Here is a 26,457-nt window from a genome sequence, read left to right as displayed (position 1 = left end):
ACTTACTCCATTAAATAGACACGTTGGGCTTCATAATTTGTTTTTTCCCCCTTGGTGGTGCATAGAGGCATACGTGTGTGCACGTGTGTGTACAAGTGTACGTGCTCATGCTTGAATGGAGATCGGCGGAGGCCACCGGGTTCACCTTACTCCCCTGAGACAGTTTCTCGTTGCACTTGGAGCTAGACCGGCAACCAGCAGTGAGCTTCCCGGCTCTACTCTCTGCAGTGCCGGCTTTAGAGGTACAGCAGCCACGTGAAGCTGCCTGTGTGGGCGCTGGGATCTGGGCTCGGGTCTTCATGTTTATGCAGCATGCATTCTTACCTACAGAGCCGTCTCTCTAGCCTCTGAGGCCCGGCACATAAAAATGCAGATTCATATCTGCTTTCACAACACATTGGCCTAAGAAATTTTGCAAACAGGAATGAAGCTTAGAAACGCAGTGGGGCTGGGCCACCTTTCTGGGTACCTGGGATTGTTACTCGAGGGCTTGTCCACTCCTGAAAAAAAATAGAAACACTTCAACGGTGAAAGAATTCAGTTTTAAAAATCATTGTAGAAAGCAGCAGTGGCGGCTGGCCCCCTTCTCAGATATTCTCATTCTCTCCTCTCTCTCTCTCTCTCTCTCTCTCTCTGTCTCTCTCTCTCTCTCTCTCTCTCTCACCTGTTTTCTGTTTTCTCTCTGTACAAACCAAGCATCACACTAAACCAAGGCTCAAGGGAACTGAGAGGGGCAGAGAAAATTCAGTCCTCCTTATGGAAGGAGAACCCTAGAGGCCAACCCTCATCCAGCTTCAGCCTAGACCTAAGAGTCCTCAAAAGCACAGGCCCCTCCGGAGCCTTGGGGACTTCTAGCTGCTCTTTTTTAATTGGTTGCCAGATAACAACCCTGCCTCACGGTATGCCAGGCCTGATTAGTTGTGCCTCCCTAGAGCTGGTTCACACTTAGATGAGCCCTTGGGCAGGGCGATCCCACAGGAGGCCGCTCTAGGAAAGATAATAAAATTGATAAAATTCACTCATGAGTGAAGTTCAATATCAGGCAGAGAGAGGCTGAAATAAATGAGAAAGCATGGTCAGAGCTGTGCCAGCCACACCCTGAGGAGACTTCTGTCGTCCGTGTCTGGTTTCCTTTCTGCTCCTAGATGCATGAAGGCAGGTGGGGATTCTAATTCAGGACTTCAAGATCTGCCCCTGACAACTCGGCGGATCTACTGGCCAGGGCTGTCCCTGCTGGTGGTGGCTACCCCAATACATAGTCAGGTGTACTCCTGCTTCTGAAAGAATCCTGACTCCTACCCTGCTTGATTCCTGTTCTACTGCAAGGCTCTGAGATGGCTGAGACACAGGTGGTGTTGTGCTTGGGGACAAGGGCCTCCTGCAGGGAGACCTGCGCCCTGGTTTGCAGGAAACGGTGATCAAGAGACACTCGGAGGGTAGACAAAAACAAGCCCGACGCAGGCTGCAGCACAGCGCATCAACAGTACGGTTGTGCCAGCTGAGACACTGGAAACTCCGTGTCTCCAGGGATTTATCCAAATTTAGAAAAGCCGCAGAGGAAGACGCGAGTAGCAAATCCTGGAGAGTCAGTGGTTCTGGGTGCTGAGCCAAGGCTTTGGGTGTGGACAGTAAGGAGAGAGAATGGTTCTTTTTGAAAGTTACCTTTATTTATTTAGTGGGTGTGCTGTGTGCAGGTGTGCCGGTCAGAGGACAACCTGCAAGGGTCTGTTCTCTCCGTGAAGTTGGCGGGTCGCAGGAGCTCGGACTCAGGCCATCAGACCTGGCGACAAGTGCCTGTGCCTGCTGAGCCATCATCATCCATCCCAGGCCCAGATGTCTCCGTCTTAAGACAAGACTAGTGGTAGAGACAGCGTGAGCACTGTCCATACTAGTGCTGGCTAGATTTTCTGTCATCTGACACAAGCTAGTCATTAGATATGGGGGAACCTCAACTGAAAAAAGACTTCATTAAAATCCCCAGCACTCAGGAGGCAGAGGCAGAGGCAGGCGGATCTCTGAGTTTGAGGCCAGCTTGGTCTTCAAAGTGAGCTCCAGGTCAGCCAGAGCTACAGAGAAACCCTGTCTAAAAACTAAAAGCTAACAAAAATTTGTCCAGTAGGCAAGCTTGTAGGACATTTTCTTGATTAATAATTGATGTGGAAGGGCTGGTGGTCCTGAGTCATATAAAATTAAGCAGATGAGGCCAGCCGTGGGAGCGAGCCAGTACGCAGCACCCTCCATGGCCTCTGCCTCAGCTCCTTCCTCCAGGGTCCTGCCCTGATGTCTCTCATCGATAGTCCATCACCTGGAAGTATAAGATGGAATAAACCCTTACCTACCAAGCAGCTTTGGCCATGGTGTTTATCATGGCAACAGAAGAGTAACTAATAGAGTTCATAATGGGTTATTTAGCTAAAAATTTTAATGAACACTGAGGTAAACATTGATGGTATACCCGAGCACACAGGAATGCTGTAGTTCCTCAGCATGGGGTGGCTATCAGGGATTGCATGCAGGGTTTCCTGTGTGCTAAACATGTGCTCTCTACCTCAATTATCTTTTTCTTCCCTCTCTTCCCACCTTTTAGAAACATGATCTCATATAGCCCAGGCTGACCTCAAAACTGCTATGTAGCCAAGGATGGCCTTAAACTTCTGATCTTTCTGACTTCAGCTTACAAGTGCTGAGATTGCAAGTGTGTACCACCGAGTTTGGGCAATTCTTTCTCTCCTCTCCTTTTCATCTTCTCTGTTTTTAAGATTTACTTTTATTTTCTGTATGTGTATGTGTGTCTGTCTTTTTCAGTATATGACACACGGTGTCGGTGCCCTCTGAGACCAGAAGAGGGCATCCGATCTCCTGGGCCTGGATTTATGTTATGAGTGGGTGCTGGGAACTAAACTCAGGTCTCTGGAAGAGCAGCTACCATGCCTAACTCAAGTATTTAATTTTTTTGAAAATATAAGAAGGCTGCGAAGAAAGATATTCTTAGGTGACAGAATTACTTATTTCCTTTTCTGTGTCTGAACTGAGGTTAAACAAGTGGCTAGGCCATCAAAATGGCTTCTAGGGGTATCAAATTTTTTAACATCGCAACATGACATTGTTATATCCCATTTATTGCTTCCAGGGACACAAGCTGTTTACATGCCTCAGACCGGACACATCTGAAAATGCATCATTTTATGCAACTTGAAGTTCCAGACATGGAGGGACATATGCAGAGATGCGTAATGGCGTCACTGAGAACAAGGCCCTGTATCTTCTCTGCCATCCTCAGCACCTTGGGCTCGCAGCTTTAGTTGGTCCTCACGACCACAATGTGATCATCGCCTAGATCCCAATGTCATCGCCTAGATCACAATGTGATCATTGCCTAGATCCCAATGTCATCGTCTAGATCACAATGTGATCATTGCCTAGATCCCAATGTCATCGCCTAGATCCCAGTGTCATCGCCTAGATGCCAATGTGATCATTGCCTAGATCCCAATGTCATTGTCTAGATCACAATGTAATCATTGCCTAGATCCCAATGTCATCATCTAGATCCCAGTGTCATCATCTAGATCCCAGTGTCATCACCTAGATCCCAGTGTCATCGCCTAGGTCCCAATGTCATCGTCTAGATCACAATGTGATCATTGCCTAGATCCCAATGTCATCGCCTAGATCCCAATGTCATCATCTAGATCCCAGTGTCATCACCTAGATCCCAGTGTCATCGCCTAGATCCCAATGTCATCGCCTAGATCCCAGTGTCATTGTCTAGATCACAGTGTCATCGCCTAGATCACAGTGTCATCGCCTAGGTCCCAATGTCATCGTCTAGATCACAATGTGATCATTGCCTAAATCCCAATGTCATCGCCTAGATCCCAATGTCATTGTCTAGATCACAGTGTCATCGCCTAGATCACAGTGTCATCGCCTAGGTCCCAATGTCATCGTCTAGATCACAATGTGATCATTGCCTAAATCCCAATGTCATCGCCTAGATCCCAATGTCATTGTCTAGATCACAGTGTCATCGCCTAGATCACAATGTGATCATTGCCTAGATCCCAATGTCATCGCCTAGATCCCAATGTCATTGTCTAGATCACAGTGTCATCGCCTAGATCACAGTGTCATCGCCTAGGTCCCAATGTCATCGTCTAGATCACAATGTGATCATTGCCTAAATCCCAATGTCATCGCCTAGATCCCAATGTCATTGTCTAGATCACAATGTAATCATTGCCTAGATCCCAATGTCATCGCCTAGATCCCAATGTCATTACCTAGATCACAGTGTCATCGCCTAGATCACAATATTATCACCTAGCTGCCATAGCCGCAGAGCTCAGCTGTCAACAGCCACATCCAAAGGGAAAAAAGAGAGAAGTTCTTACTTTAGTATCGTTTATGACGTTTATGACGATGGAGAAAGCTCTTCCCAGAAATCCCTCTGCAGATGTCCCTTTAAGTCCCTTGGGCCTCAGTTGAATATAAAGCCACAGCCTTGTTGGAGGATAAGGCAGGCAATGAGGATCTATTAGCATTTATCTAACAGTTATCTATTAGCATCTCCAGCCTCTAAGGGGAGGCAGCTTTCCCAGGAAGGAAAGTACACAAAGACTGGCCCTCAGGATTGCGCCCAGGGAAGAAGGTGACCAGACTGGTCCGCCTGCAACAATATCTGCACCTCTAACCCCTGCTTTGTGACGTCATCTTCAAGACTCACCCAGCTGTTACAATCACCTCTCACAAACACCACTGTGAAAACAGCTCCAAGATCACCCGGTACTTTTCTACCTCAAACCTCTGTGCACGGGGTTCCCTCAGCCTGGACACATTCCCGTCTTCATTGTTCTAGACGTAAACACAGAATCCCATCTCAAAGATAGCCCTCAAACACCCTTTTCCCAGTGAAGCCTTTGAACCTCCCCAAAAGGCCTAGAATATCTTCGGGCAAAGGTTGACTCCTCTCTGAGGTCTCCTGGGGAGTGCACACAGGATCTGTGGGTCCAGGGAGTGAGGGGGGCTGCTCTGCCCTCTGAGCTGCAGAGGAAATGCATGAGAACGCTTTGTCCTCACAGGCGACCACAGTCACAGCACCTAGGAAGATTTGGGCAGGGGATGAAGTGTTGGGGCCTCAGTGCTGACAGGTCGGCTATGGGTTCAACACTGCAGAAATCCCAAGCTCTTGGGAGCTTTGTTTCCCGGAACTATAGGAAGGAACCATCTCAAAAACTCTGCTCTCTCTCCTGAGCTAGCTCTACCATCAGGAATGGGCCCCCTGGAGATTTGCTCAGCACAAACTGACAGTCTGCAGGAGTGAACACTCACCTCCAGACCCCTCTACCCATCCTGTCCTCCCAAGGGACACGCATGGAGTTCGCAGCTAGAGCACAGCCCATTAAATGCTGACACAGGGCTGCAGAAGGCATCCCCTCCCTACCGCGCCACCACACAGGAAAGGCCCTATTTATAGTAGTTCCTTTAACCTGGTACATCCCGTCCCTACCGAGAAGATAACACACTAAAAGACAAAGTCATTATTTGGAAGCTGGGTGTGGTGGTGGCCACCTGTGACTCTAGCTCTCTGGGAGGCAGAAGAGCTAGGCTGTGTGAGTTCAAGGTCAGCCTGGGCTACACAGTGAGACAGTCTCAGAAAGCTAAGCAAACAAAACACACAATCTGAAGGGGACCAGACCAGAAGTGGCAGGAATGCTGGGGTTACCAGACCAGAAAGTAAAGGTTTTATTGATTTTTGTTTTGTTTTGAGACAGGTGAGACTGAAAGTCACTCTGGAGGTTAAGATGATCCTCCTGCCTCCACTTCCTGAGTCCTGGGATTGCAGACATACATTACTGTACTTAGTTTATGTAGTACTGGGAGTAGAACCCAGCTTCATGCATGGTAAGCAAACACTCAGCCAACTGAGTTATAGCCCAGCTCTCTTAGGAACAATCTTTCTGTGTAGCCCGTGCTGGCTTCAGACTTGCAATGGTTCTGCTGCCTCCGTCATGCTTGGGTTTGGAGCTTGTGCGAGCGCACCCTAACGGCATATCAGTGCTCCTGTGCACTGGCTAAATGCAGATGCTGCTCCCATTCACCTGCTGCTCCATTCTAAGGCTCCACGTGGAGGCAAGATTGCAAAAGCTGCTCCTGCCAGCAAGTTTCAAGCTCAGTTAGCAGAGGCAGGCGGATCTCAGTGAGTTCGAGACCACCCTGCTCTACAGAGAGAGATCCAGGACTGCCAGGACTACACAGAGAAACCGTCTCAAAAAACAAAACAACAAAATAAAACAAAAAGAAGTAAATTTTCTTTTTCTCATATAGAATATGCTGACCTTGAGCTCCTGATCCTCTGGTCTTTACCTCCAAGTCCTGGGGTTACAACCATGACCACAGCTGACTTCTGCCAACCCCTTTGAAGACAGTCATTAGAATCAATGCTCAAATTGCACCTCTTTTCTTTAGACTCGGGGTTTCACTGGATAGCCCTGGCTGGCCTGTGCAGATCAGACTGGCCTTGAGCTCACAGAGACCCACCGGCCTCTGCCTCCCAACCACTGGAACTAAAGGTATGTGTCACGTCCGACCTGCACTTACTTCCACACTCAGATGATGTGGGAGTGTCATATATCAATCTGTTGATTTCACTGGCTAAGCAATAAAGAACCTGCTAGGCCCATTTGATAGGCCCACCCTTAGGTGGGTGGAGCAAACAGAACAGAATGCCGGGAGGAAGAGGAAGTGAGGTCAGACTCCGCAGCTCTGCTCTCCGGAGCAGACGCAGGAGAGACGCCATGCTACCTGCTCCAGGGAAGACGCACACCATGCCCCAGCTCCGACCCAGGATGGACTTAGGCTAGATCTTCCCGGTAAGCGCACCTAGGGGCGCTACACAGATGATTAGAAATGGGCCAGAGCAGTGTTTAAAAGAATACAGTATCTGTGTAATTATTTGGGGCATAAGCTAGCCGAGCCAGGCAGGCGGCTGGGGTGTTTGGGGACGCAGCCCCGCCATCGCCCATATTACAACAAATGACGCCCAGACGTGTGGCTAACTAAACCCACTTAAAAAACCTGAGAAGGCTTAAAAATAAGGGAGAGAGAGTTTAACACAGATTTTTGCTGTTTGTTGGTGGCGTGCTGTAGAGAGATTTCCTGATTCGGCAACAGCAGCAGAAAAAACGCTGTGTCATTTCAAAGTGTGGCTTCCTGGGGCTGTGCTGCCAGTGCAAACTCTGGCTTTATGTTTGTGTTCCCGCTTGGGATCGGAAGGAGAGTGCTCTGAGACCGTGACGATGACTCAGAGCTCCCCGCCTGCTCCTGGGCAGAAGGCAGAATCAGGTTTAGGCAGGCGGAAGAGCATGGCGGATTCCTGCCGCCGCCATACAGGGACGTGTTTTCAGACTGCGCAGTGCTCTGCGTGTCAGATTTGGATGTTACTTGGATGAAAAGAATTTCTGTGTTGCACGCTCAGTCTCAGAATTAAAGTGCTGAGTGCCGCTCCTACCTGGTAGCCCCAGAGCTAGCACAAAATGGTACGTCCTCCATTTTGAAATTTTCCTGACTCAGCAGCAGGAACAAACCTGTGTTGTTTTAAAATGCCGGCTTTCTGGGCCATCCTGCCAGGGCAAACTCTGACTGTTTGAGGCAGGAGGGCCAGCTACCAAGAGAGGACTTGAGTGTTGTCTGTTGTAGCTTGCTGGCTGGCAGGGACCTTGAACCGCCAGTTGTGGCTATAAACATGGCTACAGCCAGTACCTCAGCCTTGAGGCTGGAAAGCTAAGGAATGGGCTACATCTAGCCGGCAAAGCCACGCCTTTAGTCCTACTGATATTGCTCAGTAATTTAAAGGCTCATGTGGTCAGAAAAAGAGAGATATACAGTTAAAGAGAGATTCAAAGACAGAGAAAATTTCTGAATGGTTTACTGTGTGTTAAAAATATATGCAAGCTAAAAGTTGAAGTTCTTAAAAAAAAAAAAAAAAAGGAAGAGAGTTGTTTTGTGTCCTAGTACACACCTTTAATCCCAGCACTTGGGAGGCAGAGGGAGATAGACCTCTGTGACTTCAAGGTGTGGTAGCACACGCCTTTAATCCCAGTGCCTAGAAGGCAGAGACGAACAGATCTCTGTGAGTTCAAGGTGTAGTTGCAAACACCTTTAATCCCAATGCCTGGGAGGCAGAGACGGGCGGATCTCTGAGAGTTCAAAGACAGCCTGGTTTTCAGATATACGCTCAAAAAGCAAAAAGTTAACTTAGGAATGTCTCAGCTTAGATTCTTAAGCGCCTAATGATTTAAAGGCGCAAATCAAAAGTGCTCCTGGATAGTAAAAAATTGCAGATTCACAATAGGACAGATTCAGACCACTAAACGAGTCACACTGTTGGATGAATGTACGTTGGCTTGGGAGAGAGAAGAAAAAGAATATAGAGAATAAAGTTAATGGTTTAAAAAGAAAAAAGTAAAAGTAAAGTCTTTAAAGAGACAGAGTACAGATAGTTATAGATATAAATAAAAATAAGCCGCGTAAAGATGAAAAATTCACAGAGAGTCTGGATTATGTACATTGTGTTTTCTTTAAAATTTTTGACTGTGAAGGAGCTAAGTACAGAGAGACATTTCATTATATGGGCTGCCCAGTGGAACCAGAATGGATATCATGAGGGTATGATTTCAGAATTTGGATCTAAGGATATGATACTTTGGAAAAGAGATTCTTCTTTTGTTTTCACAGAGGATGAGACCCTGTTCATTTCTTCAATTCCGATTTGGTATGATGGACCACGTCCTCCTGAAGGGTTGCTGTGAACATCTTCAGAAAATTGCCTTGCTCAACTGCCAACTGAGATAAACCTGGCACACAGGTTACACCCTAAATAATCTGATTAACGACGCCCCCATTCAGCAGGAAGCAGTTTGGAGAGAAAAAACTGCGCCCATGTTCCCAAATATAGTTTATAAATGTTCTTTTACATTTAAAGGGGGATATGATATAGACATGAATAATTTGCATTAGTATAGATTTTGCTTTATTGATAGAGATTTACGGTCAATTTTGTTATATGTATAAATGTTTCTGATGTAATTTTTACTTGATAACTTTTGTTATATGTAATTTTGCTATGTTAAGGTTAAAGCCTTCCTTTTTTTGTTTAAACAGAAAAAGGGGAAGTGATGTGGGAGTGTCATATATCAATCTGTTGATTTCACTGGCTAAGCAATAAAGAACCTGCTAGGCCCATTTGATAGGCCCACCCTTAGGTGGGTGGAGCAAACAGAACAGAATGCCGGGAGGAAGAGGAAGTGAGGTCAGACTCCGCAGCTCTGCTCTCCGGAGCAGACGCAGGAGAGACGCCATGCTACCTGCTCCAGGGAAGACGCACACCATGCCCCAGCTCCGACCCAGGATGGACTTAGGCTAGAATCTTCCCGGTAAGCGCACCTAGGGGCGCTACACAGATGATTAGAAATGGGCCAGAGCAGTGTTTAAAAGAATACAGTATCTGTGTAATTATTTGGGGCATAAGCTAGCCGAGCCAGGCAGGCGGCTGGGGTGTTTGGGGACGCAACCCTGCCGCCGCCCCCATTACTACACTCAGAAATTCTTTTTCCTTTACATTAATTTCACACCGAATGTCTTTCTACACCACTGACCAAAACATCTAATCTTTTTCTTTTCATTTAGACAAAAGCCCACAAACTCACTATGTGGCTTCTGATAACATTTAACTTCTGATTCTCCTGCCTCCAACCTCTCGAGTGCTGAAAATACAAACCTGAGAGACCACACCCAGTTTTATGGGGTTCAAAGGATCAACCCCTGGGGACTGTGCTTGCTGGGTAAGCAATCTACCAATTGAGCTACACCCTCAATACCCAGATGCAGCTTAAAGACTGAAGTTCTCAGAATCAGCTTCCAATACATCAGAGCCTTCTTTTTCTGACCTAGCATCTGTGAAATGGCTGCAGTTTTTGGTAGGGAGGGAAGGCAAACGTGGAAGAGACACCGCCAGAAAACAAGTATCGCAGCTGGTTTTCTCTTAAGCAACAGCACTATCTTTAACTGGTGAGTCAGAATTCTTCAAAATAGAGTCAGGCACTGATAAGGATGGAGATGGAACCTGCGGAGTGCACCTGAGTGATCCCCATCTTTATGTGAGTGTCAGAGAGTGCAAGAGTGCACGTACACAGGACGAGATGCTATTGGCTCATCCATCTAGGTCTCCCTGCAACCAACAGACACAATAAACACCCAACCTAGGAGGCTGCTGCTGGTGTAAAACAGAGTGTAGGGGGTTTTGTTTTGCTTCTTGAGGCAGTCTCCCTAGCTTGCCTGGAACTTGCTATGTAGATCAGGCTGGCCTCAAACTCAGATCCTCCTGCTTCTGCCTCCTGAATGTGACTGCTGAGATCAGAAACATGCACCACCATACATGGTTTTTGTTTTTCTAAACGAAGTTCAGAAACTTTTCACAAGTTATTCATTGGTTTCTGTGTATGTATGTGTGTGGCTGTGCTTGGCTGTGCACGTGCCCCACAAGGGCCCCCTCCCCCATCAGACTGCCACTGTTCAGACACCAGGTCTGAAAAGACTGCTTGTGACACTCTCGTGTCACACTGTGCATTGAAAGGCAGGTGGTATCACGCCAGGTTAGAGGGCAACGTGTTGAAGTCTGTTCTCACCCATCACAGAGGATCTGGGGACAGAACGTGGGTCATCAGACTTGTGAGACATATCGCCAGTCCTGGTTTTGCAGGGGTGGGGGTTGTTTTTTGTTGGTTTGTTTTTTGGGTATTTTGTGTGTGTGTGTGCTTTTTTGTTTTGTTATTTTGAGACTAGGTCTCGGTCACTATGTAGTTGGCTGGGAATCTAGTCTACCGACTTGGCTGGCCTTGAATATGCAGCGTGTCTCCTTCCCCCACCTCCTGAGCTCTGGCATTATACACTATAAGCTATGCATATATTGAACTTTCCTTTTCATTGGGCACATACTGTACAACAATGATGAAAAGTTGAAAAGTGGGCTGTAGTAAATCCATAAACCTACAACGTGGTTGTCCATTGTATCGTGTACTGCATGTAATCGTATAATTGAGCTCGTCTTGGGGACCAGATCCAGGGCTGTGCCCATGTAGGCAAGTGCCCTGCCACTGAGTCACAAGCAGCCTACTCGACCTTTCCATTCTGGGCAGCCAATCATGTTTGCTCGCTCTGGGAACACTGCAGGCATTAGTCATTACCTTCACCTTCATTGTATGTGCAGACCATGGATGACCAAACCATATGTGTTGGGCACATTGTTAGGTCTCAGAAACCTGGGACAAGTTGCTGAGGTGCCTGTGACATGTGACTCCGTGAACCTATGCAAGGGGCTGGGGACTATGAGATGGGACTCTTCTTTGTCTGTGAACGGCCTGAACACAGTATGCCCACCCAGCCGAGCCTGGCACAGAAGGAGGCACTTCCAAGCTAGTCTCAGTCACAGACGTGGGCAGGACAACTTCCTCCAGGACGGTGTCTGTGGTGGCTCTGACCACAGGCTGAGCAGGAACACGATACCACCAAAATCCGTTTAGGAGGAAGTCAAAGACCAAATAGCCTGAGAGAATATCAGCCCCACCCTAGGGCTCCATTAGCTTCACCCTCTCCCTTCTCTTTCCTTTCTCTCCCTCCCTCCACCTCTCTGGTTCTAGGGATTGACTCCAGGGCCTTTGTGGTGGTCGGAATGAGAATGGTCTCCATAGGCCTGCTTCATCCCCACCCAGGAACGGTTTGAAAAGGGTTTGAAAAGGAGTAAGAGGTGTGCCCTTGTTAGAGAACACTGGGTGTGGGCTTTGAGGCTTCCAAAGCCTTTACCAGGCCCAGTGTTTCTCTCTTGCTGCCTATGGTTCAGGATATAAAGTTCTCAGTAAAGTTCCAGAGCCATGACTGTCCACTTCCCACCAAGAAGACTATGGACTAAACCTATAAAACTGTGAGCAAGCCCCCAATCAAATGCTTTTTTTAATGAGAGTTACCTTGGTCACGACACAGCAATACAACACTGACTTAGCGCCCTACTCAAACCTGTCCAGAAAGTACTATACCATGGACCCACATCCCCAGCCTTTAGGGCCTGGGCCACCTTCACTCCTGGGGTGTGGTGTGGTGTCTCTAAGAACACAGCTGACAGCTACAGTCCCCTGTCAGTTTTCTGACCTGAGGGTGCAGACAGGAGCAGGGATAGAGGAGGCCGGCTGTGCAGCCAGCTGCCACCTTAACTGGGCTTACTTTTGCTGTGTTATTTTTAGATCCTGGTTATATTTACATCTTTTAGACTCTATTGTTGACTCCTGGTGGTCAGTTTTTCAGATGAGATCAGCGTGTGGGGTTTGGAAGGCTACAGGTGGATCAGTTTTCAAATTTCAGCTAGACCAAGAGCAGAACTTTCTGAGTTACCTTTGTATTCTCAATACTAGTGCAGGGCTGTACAGAGGGGCCCTGCAGGAAAGGTTGCCTTCCTGCGGGACTGTGGCTGAAATGTAGCTGGGTTTTCCTTTACACAGTCTTCCATAAGTGAAATATAAAATACAGTTTAGTCTGGCTTGGCGTGTGTGTGTGTGTGTGTGTGTGTGTGTGTGCGCCCGCGCGCGCCCGCGTGCGCCCATGAGAGTGGAGGCCAGAGGTCCAGCGTCAGGTGTCATCCTCAGTCACTCTCCACCGTATTTTTTGGGGACAAGGTATCTCACTGAACCCAGAGCTCACAATTCAGCTGGGCTGACTAGCCAGGAGCCCCAGACCCTCCACGCTTTTTGTTCTATGTGGGCTCTAGACAAACTAGGGTGCTTACCCTATGTGACAGACAGGTGCTTAGCACCAGAGCCGTCTACACGGCCCCTAATCCATCTTACAAATTAATGCTTCCTAGATATTTTATGTCTCCATAGTCTAATATTAATAATTTAGTAAAGCCTTAAATGACTGTTCTATTGCTGTGGAGCAGCACCATGGCTAGGCAACTCTTAACAAGGCAAGCTTTAATTGGGGGCTCACTTACAGTTTCAGAAGCTTAGTCATTGTCATCACAGTGGGGAGCGTGGCAGCACACAGGGCGCTGGAGCAGTAGCTGAGAATTCACATCCTGGTCCAAAAGCAGGCAGACCAGCAGAGAGAGAGAGAAAAGCCCACCCCAGTGACAAAGACCTTCCAACAAGGCCACACCTTCCAACCCTCTTCATCCTTCTCAAACAGTGCCATGCTCTGGTGACTAAGCATTCAAACAGGAGCCTATGGGGCACCATTTGTAGTCAAGTCACCATAGTATGGCTGTGTCACAGATCTCTGAGCTGCTCTCTCAGTGTCAGCATTTGAATTATTTTCTATTATTACAGATAAAATTGTGGTCAATTTTTTCATCTACATTTCAGTTTCTTAGATTTCCCTGAATTGGGATTATGGGGCGAAATGGCATGAATAGCTTTTTGTTCATTTGATAGTTGAAAACATATCATCTTGTGGTTTTAATCTGTATTTCTTTCCTTGCTGATGATGTCAAGTATTTTCTTAATCTTTGCTTGCTAGTTTTATTTCCTTCTTGGTGAGCTGTTTATATCCTTTGTCTGTTTCCTGTTAGGCCTTGGCATTTTCCACATGAATTTGTCCTCTTTCCCACCATAAGATTCCCAGGCTTTGTCTTAATCCTAACATCTGTCTTGTGATGTGGGAGTCTTCTGTTTTGTGTTGATTTCATTGGTTAACTAAAGAGACTGCCTTGGCCCTTTAATAGGACAGAAAATTAGGTAGTCAAGGTAGACTGAACAAAATGCTGGGAGAAAGAAGCTGAGTCAGGGAGTCACCATGATTCTCCCACCCACAGATGCAGGTTAAGATCTTTCCTGGTAAGCCACACCTTGTGGGGATACACAGATTATTAAAAATGGGTTAATCGAGATGTGAGAGTTAGCCAGTAAGAGGCTATAGATAACGGGCCAGGCAGTGTTTAAAAGAATACAGTTTCTGTGTAATTATTTCGGGGAAAGTTAGCTGGGTGGCGGGAAGCGACCCGCTGCTGACCCGCCCCTCATACTACTACAGTCTTGGTCTGAATTTCAATGCTGCTAGAGTATTCGTTCGTTGGTACAAATATTTTTCTTAGCCAGGCAGTGGGGGCACACGCCTTTAATCCCAGCACTTGGGAGGCAGAGGCCGGCAGATCTCTGTGAGTTCGAGGCCAGCCTGGTCCACAAAAGCTAGTTCCAGGACAGGCACCAAAGCTACAGAGAAAACCTGTCTCAAAAAACTCAAATAGATATATTTTCCCGTAACGTAGGAGTTTTTCCCTCACGCTTTTCCTCCACCTTCTCCTCTTCTTCTTTTGGAGAAGTGACTGTAAAAACACAAGGTGGCTTCACCAGAATCATCTGCCCTCTCTAATCCAGGTTCCATCACAGATTCGCTGCCATCTCCCCATTTCCAAAGGCTCTGCAGGCTCCTGGACTCAGTCCAAATATGTCTTCTCAACTCCTTTAATCCCCTAGACAACAGCTCATCTAGCCCAGGGTTTTGAATGACTTGACCCCACCCCAGTTTCTACTGCCAGCCTGGACCCCCTGCCCCGGCCACTCCAGACTCCACACCTCCTCTTGGCTGCCCAACAGGAATCCCAAACGGTTCCTTTTCTTACTGCTGAGTAAGCTCAAAGAAGAAGGGGTTCATTCCGGCCACAGTTTGGAGGTAGGATCATAATGGTAAGAAATGGGGGTCACAGAGTGGCTCTAAAATTGGGAGAAGGAAGATGAATTTTCTTGCTTAGCTCACTTTCTCCTTTTCATTCACCAGACCCCAGTCCACGGGATGCTACTGCCCATATTCAGAGTAGGTCTGCCCTGCTCAGCTAAACTTCTCTGGAAAGAGCCTCATGTGTATACCCATGATTTATACCATGTGATTGAAAAATCCATTTGAGTTGACAATGAAAATTAAGCATCACTTATGGCTTTCACATCAAAGTCTTGTTTGTTTTGAGGCAGGGTCTCATGTGGCCCAGATTAGCCTTGAACTTCTAATCCTCCTGCCTCTGCCCTCCAACTCCCAGTTTAAATTACAAGCATGCACCACCACGACCAGCTTCAAATTCTTTTTTTTCCTTTAATTATTTTATTTTAATTTTTTTGGGGGGGTGCCGTGACTCGGATCTGAACTTATTTTAATTTTTGAGGCAGGGTTCCTCTGTGTAGCCCTGGCCATCCTGAAACTTAATATATAGACCAGGCTAGCCTTAAACTTGGAGATCTGCCTGCGTCTATCTGGGAATAAAGGCCTGCACAGGTTCAAACTCTTGACACCCCGATGTCATCCTGCATCCTAGGGACTTTCATTTTAAAGGTCTGCAGTCATCCTTGACTCCTGCCTGTCAAGCGCTGGGTCACCAGAAAGTCCCTGTAAACACATCTGGAGTCCAACCAGTTTTCCCCACTTCCAAACACGTCTCAGCGGTCAGCGGCCATGCTCCTTTCTCTCTTAGCCCTTCTGTGATCTATCCTTTAAAAATGAGGCAGATCACACTTCACCACCATGCAGAACCTTCCGGTATGTTTTCTGTTGGTTGGTTGGTTTGTTTTGACTATTTCCTGGCTTCTAGGTGATCCCTCCTTCCCTGTCTAACTCAGTCTTCTTTGTTCACTCAACTCCAGCCACACTGGTTCTGTGATTCCTTAATGATGTCAGTCACCTGTGCTCCCACCTCTGGGTAAATAACTTCTTTTAATTGTTATTGAGCCATACATTTTTCTCCACTTCCCTCCCTTCCTCCCTCTCCCGTGACCCCCACACTCTTAATTTACTCAAAAGATCTTGTCTTTTTCTCCTTCCTGTGTAGATCCATGTATGTCTCTCCTTGTTGTAAAAATTAAAAACAGAACCAGGCACTAACCTTTGACAGTGTATCTGATCTCATTCACCATTCTTCTTTGAATAAAATACCCTTGCTGCTTTGCAAACCTGTATGGACTTTTGAATAAGCGTCCAAACACCTGGAAAGACGCAGCCTAGACCAGTGTCAATCCTGCCTGCCTTGTTTCAGTACTCTGGATCAAACTCAGGGTCTTGCGCACGCTAGAAACATCTGGAAACACCTGGGAAGACCCAGCGAGACCAGTGTCAATCCTGCCTGCCTTGTTTCAGTTCTGGATCAAACTCGGGGTCTTGCGCACGCTAGACAACTGGGTTGTATGTATTTCTAGCCCTAATCCAGCACAGCGGTGCCCAGAATTCAGATGCCCTCCCCTAGCTGCAAGGGAAGCTGAGAGGGGAGGCAAGGGAGAAAGCAGAGGACGACGAGAGTGGGAACATTTTCAGACCCTCCCCGAGAGCTGCTGAGTCAGAAATGCTGGGGCCATGGCACAAGTACCAACAATTCACTTGGTCACGGACCTTCCAGAAGATTCTGATATTTCTGAGGCTAGTGAATCATAGCCATGTGATGGGGAGGGTTTATTTGTTTGTCTCTGTTTTGGGAAAGAGTCTCGTGTATTCCAGGAGGGCCTGGAACTTGCTATGCAGCCAAGGGAAATCTTAAATTTCTGATTTATCGATTGATTGATTTTTACTTCCTGAATGCTAGTATTATAGGTGGTGAGCCAGTACACCCAGGGCCCTCTCCACACTAGACAAACATCACACCTACTAAGCTGCTTCCCGGCTCCCACTGTAGCCAGAATTGTGGGGTCTCGTGGGGTGGAAAGAGTCCTGGACTAGCTCACATAGCACCGGTTTTCTTTGTAGAAGTTCTGTCATTTGGTCACCAGAAGACATTAGCTTTCTGACCTACAGGATGAGAGTGACAATAGCTACACTGGTTTCATCCAATAAACTGTAGCAACCAATTTAAATACTGTAGACAAAAACACTGGTGCCTGTAAATCATTAGACAAATGTTTTGATTTTTGAAAGATTCTAAGAAGTTCTAAATGAATTGGGTCTCAAGTTCAGAGACAAAATAAAACTGAAAAGAATATGATGGTGATGGCCTTCGTCAGCAAAGAACCAGAACTGACCCAAGGAGAAGTTTCTAACGGAGATGCAGTGGAGACGATCACTGTGCTGTCTGGATTGCGCTATGGCCAACATTCCAGACAAGGGAAACTCCCTTGACGAAGCCTAATGTTTGAGGATTGCGCATAGCCAATCGATACAAGGTCAAGCCTTGTATCAACTCCTAGACGGGCAGCATTTTATTACACTCTCTATTCTGCGTCAGGACCTCATTGTCACACTATGTAGCTCAGCCTGGTCTGGAGTTCACTACCTAGAAACTCAAACCAGAGTCTCGGGCCTCAGCTTCCCAAGTGGGGATTACAGACATGTGCTAGCACACCCAGCTTGGGTTTCAGTCTTTTACAGACATTTTCTGGGGTCAATAATGACAGTGGGATTTTGCCATAGCTTTCTCAACAGCTAATGTAGCTGACGTGATGGGCAGAGTACAAATGTCTGGGAAACCAAACCTACCCAAAAAGGCGTAAAGAGATAGAAAGGTTACAACAGTCAATGACAGAAATAGAAACCGAAACCACAGAAACTCAAAAAAAAAAAATGCACCATTAGAAAACAACGTTTGGGGTGGCTGCTCCAGGTGGTTTCCAGAAGAGGAAGGAGGTAAAGGTGGCTTCATAACAAACACTTTGGAGGGTACTAGAACGGGGGTACTCAGGACGATCGGTGAGAAGCTAGGAAACAAATTCAGGAGATTTCGGATTGAAAAGACGGAGAGGCTATTGTCTGAGCACAAGCATGCACCATCCCTTATGGATAAAGCCTGCTCCCTCCACTGCCTGTCCCTTCGTTCCACCAAACTACACTCGGAGCCGTTTTCACTGTGAACTGAGACCAGTCCTCAACATCCAGGAGGCGCCCGGTCATAGCTAGTTTTGCCCTTAGGAAACTTAGACAACGCCTGGAAACTGTCCTGACTGACAGCAGGGCCCTCCTGAGGCCAGGGGTTTGACCTGCCTCTTCAGGTGAGCCTGTGAGCAGGAGGAAGTGTTGCCAGGGTGAGACCATGGAGTAGTTAGGAGACTTTGTGTGTCTATGGAATTGTTCTGTACAAAATGTGAAGCCAAGGCCTATTTATTGATTGATCTGTTTAACGTTTCGGCTGCAACGCCAAGTGCTATGATAAGAGAGTTTGTAGAAACAACATTGCAAAGCCACATATTCCCTGGCTCCAAGAGAGGATACGGTCGGCATGTGGGAATCCAATGATGTAACCCTCTGAAACGTCTGAGGGGACCTGCCAAGCTCACCATCAAGTTGACCATGTTCAGTTCGAACAAATAGGCCAAGGCTGGGTCAGTTTCAAAATACACAATCTTTGGACCTGCTTTCTAAGGTGTTTTAGTTCTTCAGACAGGCAAGCAAGGCCCATTTTTCCCCCTGCTCCTGCCATGAACCCTCTGACCCACTTCACCTCACGGGCCTTGAGTATCTGGTATATAAGTTGCAGCGGCAGCTGTCACTTGCTATATGAACAGGTCTCCCCCTCTGAATCCCGAAACCGAATTCTGATTAGTGCTTCTTAAAGAAAGGGTTAAAATGCAGCTTGGTGGCTCTCAGCATCTGCAGGATGCTAACCCCTGGGGTCAAGTGCGGGCCCCAGGGACTCACAGGTTATGTGACACGAGTGACATTTAACACCTCTTGATCCCAGTCCTTCTCAGGTAGGCGACTGCCCCCACCTGTCCTCCAGGCAGGTTCAGCTTCTCTGTGACACCCTTCTCATCAGTGCCATACCCCAGTGTCATTTCCCCCCCAATAGAAATCGGAGACGGAGCCAAAATTCCCTGCCTCTCATCCCCTCTGGCTGCACTGTGTCCTCGCTAGCATTTTCGCTTTCTTTCTTTTCCTTCACTTCTGTTCTATTTTTGAGACAGACAGTCCAGGTGGGGCTCTCTAACTTGCTCTGTAGCTGAGATAGGCCCCAAGCCTGCTGCCCTCCTGCTTCTGCTTCCCAAGGGCACAGGTGTATATCATTATGTCTACCTCAAAATGTCTTTTAAAAGGATTTCTTGGGACTGGAAAAGAGGGCTCGGTGATTCTTGCAGAGGTCCCGGGTTCAGTTCCCAGCACGTAGCCTCACTCGACTGTCTGGAATTCCAGTCCGTCCAGGACATGACACCCTCTTCTGGTTTCCTTGGGCACCAGGCACACAGGGTGCTCTCACACACTAAAACAATCTTAAAAGGATTGCATTATTGTTTGAACTGAATTGTGCCCCCACCCCGACCTTGAAATTCACGTTAGAGGCCTAGCCCCCGGCACTTCAGAGAGCAGCTAGACAGGAAAGGTGGTGAGTTAGAAACAGACCACTAGGGTGGGTTCTGATCTGGTTGCTTGACCCCAGATGTCTACCCTAGAAAAGGCAAAACTGTATGAACTGTTCTGCAACCTGCCTATTCTGGGGACCTGGAGAGGCTACTGAGCAGATAAATAAATACAGTTAGACTTCTTTTCTGTTCTGTTTTTTTTTTCCCCCAAGACAGGGTTTCTCTTTGTGACAGTCCTTGCTGTCCTGAAACTTGCTTGAAGACCAGGCTGGCTCGAACACACAGAGATTCGCCTGCCTCAGCCTCCCGAGTGCTGGAATCAAAGGTGTGTGGGCCACCACCGACCGGCTCAGCTGGACCTTTTAAATTCTGTTTTTTAAATTTATTTATTTATCTTATATATATGAGTCTCTGGCTCACATGTATATCTGTGTACTACATTTGTGCCTGGTGCCGACTGAGGAGGGCAGTGGGGTCTCTGGAACCAGGGTTATGAACAGTGGTGAGCCACCATGTGGGTGCTGGGAATCAAACCCAGGCCTTTTTCAAGAATAAGTGTTCTTGCTGAGTGGTGGTGGCACACACTTTTAATCCCAGCTTTCAGGAGGCAGAGGCAGATGGATCTCTGGGAGTTCGAGGCCAGCCTGGTCTACAGAATGAATTCCAGGACAGGCTCCAAAGCTACAGAGGAACCCTATCTCGAAAAACAAAAACAAACAAAAAAAAAGTTCTCTTAACCACCGAACCAGCCCCCCAGTTAGATTTCCTATTTCTATTGCCCCTTTTAACCTCGCACACCCAGGATCCCACCAGTCCCCACAGACTGCTGTTTCAGGGTCATCGCTGACACTATCCAACAGGCCCAGGCCTGTCTGGGCCACCACTGGGACTTCCTCGCAGCCGCTCGGATTCTCTGGTGGTGCTATTTCAGCCATGGTCTCATTCCCCACTCTCTTCCATGACTAAAACACTGGGGAGTTGCGTCCTTCCCTCAGCTTTCCCACGGCTCCCCGGAGCTGCGGCCCTGCCGTCCCCACTGAAAGACCTACAGAGTATTCCCAGTCCAGCACCAGCTCCGTCTCCCGTTCCCTTCTCCAGAGAAGTCAGAACCCCAGCATCCTCCCCTCCCCACCACCCGGCACATAACAGCCTCACCCCGATTCAACAGTTCACCCCACTTCTGCTGCTGCCACCCTGCTTCCCACCTCCCTCCTCACCTCTGGGCTCATCCTGACTGAGGTCCCTGCTGATTCCTGAGCCTATTCACGTCTCATAGACTTTTTTCTTTTTCAGTACTAGGGATGGTAGGCAAGTGGTGGGCAGCTGAGCTATATCTCCGACCTTTAGTTTTTTGTTTTTTTCTTTAAAAAATTTTTTTTTTCTTTTAAAACACAGTCTCAAGTTGCCCAGGCAGGATTTGTCATCTTCCTGCCTATCCTTCCGAGTCAGGGAGCGACAGAGACTCACACTGCAGAACCCGGTTTGCAGATTTGCTGACTTGCACGTTCCCTTTGACTGTGGCCCTGTCCGGCTGTGACCACACTGCCTTCCGTCCTGACCCTTTGGCTATGTTATGTTCCCAGTCTTCTGTGCCCCTGGGTGGTGCAGGCTTACAGACTCACACTCCTTCCACACCCTCTGTGGGTCACTGAGGGCTCAAAGCTCACCCCCTGGAGAGGTCTTTCTTGAAACCCTCCTCTCACCAGCACTTGCTGGAAGGTTAGAGAAGCCAGCAGACTAGGGTTACAGCCCAGCCATGTGCCAAACATTGTATCGGATACTTCATATTCTTACCTCAGTTAGCCCTCGGCACAGTCTTTAAAAGGGCCTTCAAGAACTGCTTATTTTATCCATCAAAAAACAAAGATGAAGGGTTGTCAATGCCAGGTTTGAAACCAGGCCTCCAAAGCATCATTTCCTGTACCCACCCTGAATTCTGTCCTGAGCTTTGGGTAACACGGCTCCAAGGAGCTGGCTCTCCAGGGCTGACGGTTTCTATGGCACTTCCGTTTCGGTGGGAAAAGCCATTCAGGTGCGCCGGCCTGTACTTGGGAGGGACAGTCAGATAATACAAGGCCAGGTAGCAGGGCGGTGGTGGCTCACGCCTTTAATCCCAGCACTCGGGAGGCAGAGGCAGGCGGATCTGTGAGTTCAAGACCAGACTGGTCTACAAGAGCTAGTTCCAGGACAGACTCCAAAACCACAGAGAAACCCTGTCTCGAAAAAACCAAAAAAAAAAAAAAAAAAAAAAAAAAAAAGGCCAGGTCAGAGTCCAGCCTGCCTACAATCCCACACCTGCAAGGCTAAAAAGCAGCACTGCCACAAGTTCAAGGCCAGCCTAAGCTACAGAATGAGACTTTGTCTCAAACAAATAAACAAAATAAAACAAAAACCCAACCAAACAAAAACAGCAACAACAAAGAACAAAATTTGGGTTTGTAGGCATATATTTACTCATGGGGTCTAGACACCTTTATGGGTTCATCTTATCTTCAAAGACTCAAAAAATGATGATCTTTGGCTCTTCACTCAGGTGGGCTTGGGACTAAAGTTCACAGAAACCATTAAAACTTTTACAATTGCCAGGCAGTAGTGGCGCACGCCTTTAATCCCAACACTCAGGAGGCAGAGGCGGGTGGATCTCTGTGAGTTTGAGGCCAGCCTGGTCTACAGAGTGAGTTCCAGGACAGCCAGGGCTACACAGAGAAACCCTGTCCCAAAGAACCAAACCAAAAAACAAAAACGAGAACTCAGCCTCTGGAGCACCTTTAGGGATCATCCCCATTTAGGGATGACCTTACCCCCACCTCCCGACTGCAACGGTGAGTCTTAGTATAACTACGCAAGTGGACTCTCATCTGCATCTACCCGGCAACCAAGGAGCTGAAAGGTAAATCGGGGGCTTCACTGAGCTGCAGTCACTGCCACGAGATCCCCTCATGCTCCCTAAGCGGGTGTTTGTTCCCACAGCCCACACTAGCCTGAAACCCACAATACAGCTCAGGCTGTTCTCAAACCTACGGTAATCCTCCTGCCTCAGTCTCCTGTGCACCATCATGAGGCGCACACTTCTTGAGAGTGCATCTTTTCAGTGTTCTCCTGAAAACAGAACTCTAACTGGGGCTGCCAGGTCACAACAGCTTCTGGGCTGGGGATGCAGCTCCGAGGTAGAGCTTTGGCCTAATATGCGCAAGGCTTTGGGTTCCAGTCTTCGCACCCTGCAGCCTTCATAACTTCTCCAAGTTGTCTTCTCGGGTTTTGTCTTGTTCTGTGATTTGGTGCTGCAGGTAGAACCTAGGCTTTCCAGGCATTCTAAGATCCACCACAGAGCTACAGCTACGTCTTTTCAAACCCTTTTTCCATATGGTGACTAGGAAGAAAGTCTTTGGGCTGGCACAATGACGCAGTGAGTTAGGGCACTTGTCCCCAAGCATAGTGACCTTCACTGGATCCTGGAGACCCTCAAAGCGAAGGAGAGAACTGACTCTCACAAATGTCTCTGACCTCTACACTCAAAGCGACGAAGAGAACTGACTCTCACAAACTGTCTCTGACCTCTACACTCCTCATGCACTTACACACATACACACACACACAATAAAAAATTACAATGTAAATAAAAACCTTCACACTAGGGAGGCTGAGGTAGTAGACTATGAATTTGAAGTTGTCTGGACTATATATTAAGACTGTGTCTCAGCCATAAGGTGGTGGCTCACACCTTTAATCCCAACACTTGGAAGGCAGAGACTGGCGTGTTGGGACCATTTGGAGTCCTGGCCTCCAGCTGCTCTTCCCTGCTAGAGATCTTTATTTTCCTTCTGATTTGAGTTACTGAAAGCTGTGTCAAAGTTGTTTACCGGCTCTGCTTCACGAGCACGAGCACGCACCATCTTGGCCTTGAGGATCAGAGGATAAGGTTTTCACCTGTTGGCCCACCTGACTGTTGGGTATGTAATCCTCCATGGTGCTATTGAATAGAGTGCTTCTTACCTGAGACTAGAGGTCTGTGTCTCTGTCTGTCTGCCTGTCTGTCTGTGTGTCTCTGCGTGTTTCAACCTCCAGCCCCTTGCCCAAAGCTCGGGAACTGTATGGTAGTGCCTAGAGCGCAGACAGGCGTGGTGCGCTGCACTGTGGGATCTCTGTGAGTTCAGATCTGGGTCTAAGCATGAGCTTTTGAAACCCCAAAGCCCACCCCAGTGACATACTTCCTCCAACAAGGTTATACCTGCCCATCCTAATCCCACTCAAGAGTGCCGCTCCCTGGTGACCAAGTATTCAGATCTGTGAGCCTATGGGGGCCATTCTTATTCAAACCACACTTCCAGGCCAAGCTTTTTGGTCGAGTTTGACTCTCTCTCTTCTCCATTTGGGATTTTAAGTGATTGATCTTCTTAAATGCATTTTTTTCCTAGACAACTGGCAATAGTCTAGTCCATGGCCAAAGGCCAGCTGACCCTCTCTATTGGTAGACAAATTTAAAATGACCTAGTGGTCTTCACTTTGGGATTCTCTACAGTACAGCTAAACAGCTTGGTGCTTTATGTTGGAAGGCCACCTGCAGAGCTCTCCTTTATGGCTCGGAAGAGAAACAATACTCTTTAGCAATCTCAGTGTGGCTGGCAGGGTGGACAGCCACTACCGAATTTGGTGACCAGGATGTATCTGGATGCATAAATGTGGTTCAACTTTGTGATACTTCAAACAAAACCTGAGGTTGAATTCCTTTTGTTCTGGCAGATAAGGGAGTGTATTGAGCACTATGGAAAACAGACTGGGTACTCTGACAGATGGGAAGAGGATCACCCCACAGCAGGGGGTCAGCCTGGAACTGGGTACTATAGCAACACTCTGAGAATTAGCCTATGAATTAAAGGATGGTTGCATTCACCCAGTCTGTGTAGGCAGGGAAGGGCCAGGTCTTTTGTCAGCCAACAGAGAAAAGATTGTTTTGCTGTTGTGGTTTGAGCTCAGCACAAGCAGGCAGCTCCCTGCTGTGGAGGTGACCTTACTCCAGTCTTCCTCAAAGTAGGCAGACCACAAGTGTTCCAGGTAGAGAGGCAGCAGGAATGATCCACCACCCACCACCACTCTCACCCACTCCTGTGAATGACCCACCCCACACACACCACCATCACACCCACCCACCCCTGTGTGGGCACTAGGCAGGGAAGGGTTTTGGTGATTTCTGTTGTTCCTTTTATTACTATCTAGTCCCCTCTCTTCCAGGCAAGGCCAGTAATAAAATACTCCTCCCTTGTAGGGACAGACATAGACACTTCCCACAGACAACCATCCACCCCTAGTTTCATGGTATACTATTGAAATGAACAGTGCCGGGCGGTAAGATACTAAACCAGCAAGAGTACACAGAGAGCAAGCACCGCCTGAGGTAAGCTACGCTTTTCCTTTTCTTTTGTGGTGCTGGGCGTTGAACCCAGGGTCTTGAACACGCCTGGCAGGTACTCTATCACTGAGCTAACATGCTGGGTCTGATGAAAAACACAAAAGAAAAGAAAAGTTAAGTTAGAGATGGCGATGTCTGTGACGGCCTTCTGTGGGTTTGGTTTGTTTGTCGTTTGAGACAAGGTCTCTGGTAGACCAGATAGGCCTCCACTTGGACGATGACCTTGGGCTCCCAGCTTCCAGTCTCCACCTCCCAACACTAAGATTACAGATGTGTGCTACCACTCTCTACTGGCTTTCTGATTTTTTCATTTTTGTATTTTGGTCATCTGTTGTTTTAAAAACTGCACCAAGGCCTGGGGGTATCGAGGTAGATTTCTTGCTCATCCTGAGACAAAAGGCCCTAGCTTCAATCCTGAAAGACAAACTGCCAGATTTCCCTAATCCTCAGAAGTGTAACTGGCTAGCCCAGATTCAAGGTGTGTTTGTGTGTGTGTGTACGGGGTGGAGGACAGATCACACCGTGTGCTGCAGATGTTCTGGACTATCTCTGGAAGAATCGTATACCTCAAGTTTACTCTGTCACGATAAGTTACTGTACACTCTGACATATTGCTTTTAGGGTAACAAACTTATTAAGATGGACAAGGTAAGTCTTTCTGATAAAAAACAAAGCTAGGCATTTATAATTGTTAGTAAATTCTGGTTTTAAATAGGAGATGATCTCTAGATGGTTTCTTAAAGGGAAACGAGAAGGTGGGGCTCCTAACACATCAACAGCATTGAAAGCAAATAGCCTGATTTACCAATATCCAAAATACAGACTGTGCAGAGACTATACCCTTGAAGCTTGTAAGGTCAAATGGCCAGCACTTACTGATCAGTACCCGAGTGCCAGACAATTCCCTGACTCCCTGCAGAGCAGAGGAAACTGGAGATAATCCATTTCCCGCGGGAAGGTTGGGTGTTTTAAGTGTTCTTGGTGGCCGGGAATGGGTCCCCTCCTCTAATTTTGGCTTGGTAAATTAGACAAAGAAGAGCTGATGAGCCCACAGCGTCAGGTAAACACGGTCAGGACCAGCCTTGAGCATACCTGAGCAGCCTGAACCAATCACTGAGAAGGGACGCTCTACTGGCAGGAGAAAAAACACACAAGGTCTTCGTCTCAGGTCAAAAGGTTAGGAAGAAGCCAGACATCTGCCATCTTTATGTACAGCCCGTTTCTTTGTTTCCCCCTCGGGGACCTGTATAACTCAGGGGCTCTCAACTTTCTTAATGCTTTGACCCTTCAACTCAGTTCCTCATGTTGTGGTGGCTCCCAAACATAAAATTATTTTCGTTGCTACTTCATAACTGTAATTTTGTTACTGTTATGAATCATATCGTAAATGTCTGTGTTTTCCAGCGGTCTTAAGCAACCCGTGAAAGGGTTGTTTGACTCCCAAAGGGGTCGAGACTCACAGCTGAGAATTGCTGGTCTAGCTCCTGCTCCCTTAGAGAGGCCGCCTGAGCTCTCTCCAGTGACAGAATGCACACAAGTGATGGGCATCAACATCGTGACTCGTGCTGCTGCCGCATAGCCCACCTATGTACGTGCAGCAGAGCTCTGGAAACCCTTCCTAGGGGCAGTGTCTCATTTCCCTCTCACTATAAGCAGCTGCTGAGTTCGTAGGTCTCATGGGAATCTCTACAGTTTTCAGGCACATAAACAAAACGGGGCATAACCTCCTCGGGTCATATGAGCGTT

The 26,457-nt window shown here is 47.6% G+C and overlaps 1 protein-coding gene across 1 annotated transcript in view; it reads right to left on the bottom strand.

Annotated features, from left to right (window-relative positions):
- The window catches only part of Ndufaf6 (NADH:ubiquinone oxidoreductase complex assembly factor 6), a 146,569-nt gene that overhangs the window by 82,924 nt on the left and 37,188 nt on the right, over positions 1-26,457 (bottom strand). The gene's annotated exons all lie outside the window — the stretch shown is intronic.

Source organism: Microtus pennsylvanicus, chromosome 3 (genome assembly GCF_037038515.1).
Source record: "Microtus pennsylvanicus isolate mMicPen1 chromosome 3, mMicPen1.hap1, whole genome shotgun sequence".
Lineage (NCBI taxonomy): Eukaryota > Metazoa > Chordata > Mammalia > Rodentia > Cricetidae > Microtus > Microtus pennsylvanicus.
This window is presented reverse-complemented; position numbering and strand designations above follow the sequence as displayed.